Genomic DNA, 5,958 nt, shown 5'->3' with positions numbered 1-5,958 from the left:
AAGAGTAAATGTCAAGACAGCTCCATATTTTTTTTTAAAAGTATTTTATTTTATCTTAGCACTTATTGGAGACTTTTGCTAATTTTATGTATTCTTTTTCTTTTTTCCTTTAATGTGAAAAGAGTAGAGGAGAGGAGTTACTTACTGGATGAGGAAAAGCAAAAGTACCATTTAGTTCTTTCATTGCTTAATTAAGAGATTATTGATATCATAGAATATACCTTAGACCCATACTGTTCCAACACTTACCACACTCCCCTGCATATAGAACATAATTTAAAATACTTCTTGAAGAAATTCGTCAAGTATTTTAATAGTACTACCATGAACCTCAAGGGTGTGTATGCTATATAATTGATGAGAAACAAGTCTTCCCTATGTGTTGATGATTAATTTCATCTGTCAATCTGAGTGGGCAAAAGGATGCCCAGATAGGGTATAAAACATTATTTCTGGGTGTGTCTTTGAGGGTGTTTCAGGAGGAGATTAGCATTTGAATGAGTAAATTGACTAAAAGATTACCCTCACCAACGTGTGTGAGCATCATGCAACCTGCTGAAGGCAGACTAAGTAGAACAACAAGGCACAGAAAGGGCAAATTTGCTTCTGTTTCAAGCTGGGACATCTTTCTTTGCCTGCCTTTGGTCATCGCTGCTTTTTTTTCTCTGGTCTTTGGACTTGGACTAAATTATACCACCAGCTTTCCTGGTTCTCCTAAGAGCTTGTAGGTGTGCACTGAAATAGAGTCTTATCACTCCTGGCTACAGGGTTGAAACTGCTGAAAATCTAAGACAGAACCTCGCCCAGTTATTGGCTGAATTACAAAGCAAGTTGGACTCCCAGCCTTTCAGAGTGACCGCTGTTGGGAAAGAATAGGATCCTGTAAGTTGTGTGGGGACATATGGGAAGATACTGATTTTGCCAGGAATATTGAACTCTTAAATTCTGATTGGTCTCTTTTGTTAATGGAAATAGCCTCCCTAAACACATTGTTATTAACCTTTCCACCTCCCTCTGAATTAATCCTGCATTGCCCATAGAAGTTCTGAAGAGAACACAGAGCAGAGAATTCCTATAAGAATAGTAAAATAAAAATCTCAATCAGAATCTTCACACTCAATAGAGGCTACACAAGAGGGAGGCCTTTAAAAATGATTTGTGAGGTTGGGATTTTAACAAAAGTGTGATGATGGACATGAAAAAATCCATTTGTGCTATAATGTAATTGCCATGGGGGCAGGAACTGTGTTTACTGCTGTATTATTATGACCTCGAACCAGTGCCTGGAAAATAGCAGGTGCTTGGGAATTATTTAACTTGATAGGAGAAACCTATAAATAGGACAAATATTTTCATATTTTAGTGAGTTCAACACCAATTAGTCATGATAATTGTACTAGGAAAAAGGGTTCTTGTAAAAGCCTTAAAAATGAATTCGAGGAAATGATAAATTAATAAAAATACATAAAACCTCTGTCTCTTTATATATGTGTGTGTATATAGATGATAGATAGGCAGGTAGATAGATAGATAGATAGATAGATAGATAGATATAGACATAGATAAACTCTCCAGTCCTGTATCAAAATTTAATTTTCAGGAATCTTGTGCACTTTTCCTTTCCATAAGATATGACACTAGTTCATTACATTATTGACATTGTGTTTATTGGAACTAGTGAACAAGAAGTAGCAACTATTCTAGACTTCTTGCTAAGAAATTTCCATGTCAGAGAGTGGGGAGGGAAAAAACTCTGACTAAAATTAGGGGCCTTCCACCTCAGTTAAATTTCTAGGGATATAGTGGTATAGGGCATATCAAGATATCCCTTCCAAAGTAAAGAATAAGTTGTTGCATCTCTCTCTTCCTCTAACCAAGAAAATGCACAATGCCAAGTAGGCCTATGTGGATTTTGGAGGCACCATGTTCTTCATTTGGTTGTGTTACTCTGGCCTACTTACCTAGTGACCCACAATGCTGCTGGCTTTGAGTAGGGCTCAGAACATGAGAAGGTTCTGCAACAAGACCAGGTTGCTGTGTAAGCTCTCTGCCACTTGGGCCATATGATCTAGCAGATCCAGTGGATTTGAAGCAGTGGTGGTAGATAGGAATGCAGTGTGGAGTCTTTGGCCAGGCCCCTATAGGCGAATCTCAACACAGGGTTATGAGATTTGGAGCGAGGCCCTACCATCATCTACAAATAACAATCTACAGAGACCACTCTTCGCCTGCTACTAGTCCCTAGTAGAAACTGAACACTTGACAGTGGTTTACCATGTGATCTGAGCTGCCCATCCTGAACTGGGTGTTAGCTAATTGATCAAGCCATAAAGTTGGGCATGCACAGCAACACTTCATTACCAAATGGAAGTGGTATATCTGCGACTGCCTGGGCAGGCCCACAAGGCACAAGGTAATTACATGGACTGGCCCAAATGCTGACATTTCCCACTCTTGCTATACTACCTTCTCTCTCCCAGCCTGCACCTGTGGCCCTATGGGTACTTCTCTGCAATCAGTTGGCAGGGTAAGAGAAAACTTGAGTCTGGTTTATAGATGGCTGTTCAAAAAATGTGGGCACCATCTAAAAGTGGACAGTGCAGAGCTATAACCCTTTTCTTGGACATTTCTGAAGAACACTGGTAAAGGAAAATTATCCCAGCAGACAGAATTTAGGTATTTTACCTGGCTGTACACTTTGCTTTGAAGGAAAAGTTTCCAGATGTGCAATTATATACCAATTCATGGGCTGGGGCCTATGGTTTAGCTGGACAGTCAGGGACTTAGACAAAACATCATTGGGACGTTAGTAAGACAAAGAAATTTGGGGGAAGAAATATGTGGATAGCCCTCTCTAAATGGGCAAAAATATGAAGATATTTGTTTCTCAAATGAATGCTCATAAAAGATTAAACTCAGAAGAGGAGAATTTTAATAATGAATTAAACAGAATGACTCATTCTGTGAATACCAGTCAGCTTCTTTCTTCAGCCACTCCTCTCATCACCCAATGGACTCATGGACACTGTAGTCATGGTGGCCAGGGTAGCAGTTATACATGGGCCCAGCAACATGGACTCACAGTCACTGAGGTGGACCTGGCTACAGCCACTGCTGTGTTCAATCTTCCAGCATCAGAGACCAACACTGAGCTCCTGATGTGATGCCATCCTCCAGGGTGATCAGCCAGCTACTTGGTGGAAGGTTGATTACACTGGACCACTTCATAACGGCAGGGGCAGCATTTTGTACTTATGAGAGTGGACACTAACTCTGGATATGGAACTGCTTTCCCTGAATGCAATGCTTTTGCCAAAACTATCATCCGTGGACTTACATAACGTTTTGTCCACCACAATAATATCCCACACAGCATTGGTTCTGATCAAGGAACTCACTTTCTTACCAAGCAAAATAAGTGTGAAAATGCGCCCATGCTCATGGAATTCACTGGTCTTACTATGTTCTCCACCATCCTATAATAGCTTGCTTCATAGAATGATGGAATGGCTTTTTGAACACTCAACGATGGCATCAGCTAAGTGGCATTGCCTTGCAAGGCTGGGGCAAGGTTCTCTGGAAGGTTGTATGTGCTGTGAATAAGAGACCAATATATCATGGTGCTTCTCTAATAACCAGAATTAAGGGATGAAAATGAGAGTAGTACTATTACCCCTAGTTACCCACTAGCAAAATTTTTGCCCCCTATTCCCATGTCTTTGTGCTCTACTGGCCTAGAGCTTTTAGCTTCAGAGGGAAGAATTCTTCCACCAGGAAACACAACAGTGATTCCATTGAACTGGAAGTTAAGACTTTCACTCAGCCACTTTGGGCTCCTCTTGTCTCTTTGTCAAAGGGTAAAGAAGGGAGTTACAATGTTGGTTAGAGTGATTGATCTGTACTATCAGATCATGGGAATTCTTTGTTTCCATAACTGTGTGAGCCAGTTCCTATAATAGATCTGTCTACATAGATAGATAGACATAGCTAGATAGCTAGATATAGATACATCTATATCCTATTGCTTCTGTTCCTCTACAGAATCTTGACTAATACAATATCTCTCTATTTCCTTAACAATATAGCCACAATATTAAACAATGTAGCATGATGGTTAAGAGTAAAGCTTTTGAAGAAGCATACACCTGGGTTCAAATCACAGCTCAACCTCATACTAAATGCTTGCCTTTAGACAAATTACTTAAACCTATAGGCTACAGTTTCCTCCCTTTTAAAATAGGAAGGATATTAATACCCATAGCAAAGGGTTTTTATAAAGTAACACGTGTAGGAGATATTTAGTAGAATATCTTAAATTTGAAGAGTGCCCAATAAGCAAAAAATTGTATTATTGTTATAAATAAATATATACAATGAATATATACATTTTTTTATTACAAGTAAAAATTTGATTAATAAATGCAGTAGGCTGGGAGTTAGGGAACATAATCATTTTAATCTTATAACATAACCTTCCCACTCACCTGGCTTGGGTGAGACAAAGTCATAGCATGTTACCTAAATGTTTATACCCCATAATATCCTGAATTAAAAAATAATAATAAAATAAAAGTGAGTCAGGGGAAGATGACACAAATAGAAGAGGAGAAGAAAATGTGACTGCAGAGGCAGAGATTATAGTGATATCATGACAAGCCAACAGAAGCTGGAAGAGGCATTGAATGGCGGGAGAATGGCCCTGCCAACACCTTGATCTTGGCCCAGTGATACTGATTTTGGACTTCTGGCCTCTAGAACTGTGAAAAAATAAATTTCTGTTGTTTTCAGGCCCCCCCAAAATAAATAAATAAATGCAGTAGAGTTTTTGGTAAAATAAATATATTGAAAATTAACAAGCATGAGTTCGAGTTAATAGCTTTTGTTCTCTCCGAGCTATTAAAGAAGGTACATGTTTCATTAATCCTGTATGTTCACTAAGAGTACATTTGCAAGGTAGCATCAACATCAACACACCATGAACATTTTTTCTCTGTTTTCTTTTCTTCTATCTTTCAATCAGCTTGGAATATTCTTTATTCCACACGCACACACACCTACCCCCCAGAAACACACACAAAGATTAGCTAGCAAAATTACTTTATGATCATAATCTGAAGTGACGGTGGGTTTAATCACAGAAAGTTTTTAGGCAGAATAGTAAAGTGATCAAATTTAAGTTTTAAGAAATAATTCAATGTGCAATGGGGAAAGCAGTTTAAAGGTGGGAAAGTATGGATGTAAGAGAGGTAGTGTTAAATAGAGTAATTTTTATGGGCTCCATAATACTTAGGAAAGTATAGTACAAAAATTTTAAAGTAGAAAAATATAGAGAAAAATGGTGTGACCCTTTCATACAATGGAGATTTGTGTGTATCACTACTGTAACAATATTGCCTTTAAAAACTCACAGTTGAAATAATTAGTCAACCAATTAGTGAAGTAATGCTATTCCTCGAGTATTTTAAGGAACATTAAAAATACACTACTTAACTTAGAAATACTTCTGAATCCCTTTTTACCTCTTCCCTCCTTTTCTTAAATCAAGTATTCAGTGAAGACTTCTTTGGACTTTTTCCACCCACGACCTATAGCTATTCTTTCATTTTCTTTCTCTTCTCTAGTCCTGCTCTTTATTAGATAACATGATCCTTTCCTTGGTAAGACCTTCCCCTCTATCTTTTTTTTTCCATCTGACTTTAAATTATCATAAGATTTAGGGGTGAGGATGAGGAAAGGGCTGACAAAGGTGGGAAAATTACTCTGGCAGCTATAGGATTTGTGTTGGTGGGAGAGGGAAGAGTAAAACTCTGCTGACAGTTGCACAGTGATAAGCTTTATCCTATCCAAACTGAGGCACAGGCCTCAGAGGAAATCAACCTTTATGAAGCATGTATGACAAGAAGAATCACCAAGAGAAAGAGCCCTCAACAAGACAGGAGAAAAACAGTTCACAATCCT

Source organism: Propithecus coquereli, unplaced genomic scaffold (assembly GCF_000956105.1).
Source record: "Propithecus coquereli isolate 6110/MARCELLA unplaced genomic scaffold, Pcoq_1.0 Scaffold610, whole genome shotgun sequence".
Taxonomy (NCBI): domain Eukaryota; kingdom Metazoa; phylum Chordata; class Mammalia; order Primates; family Indriidae; genus Propithecus; species Propithecus coquereli.
The sequence above is the reverse complement of the archived record's forward strand: the minus strand, read 5'-3'. Positions refer to the sequence as shown.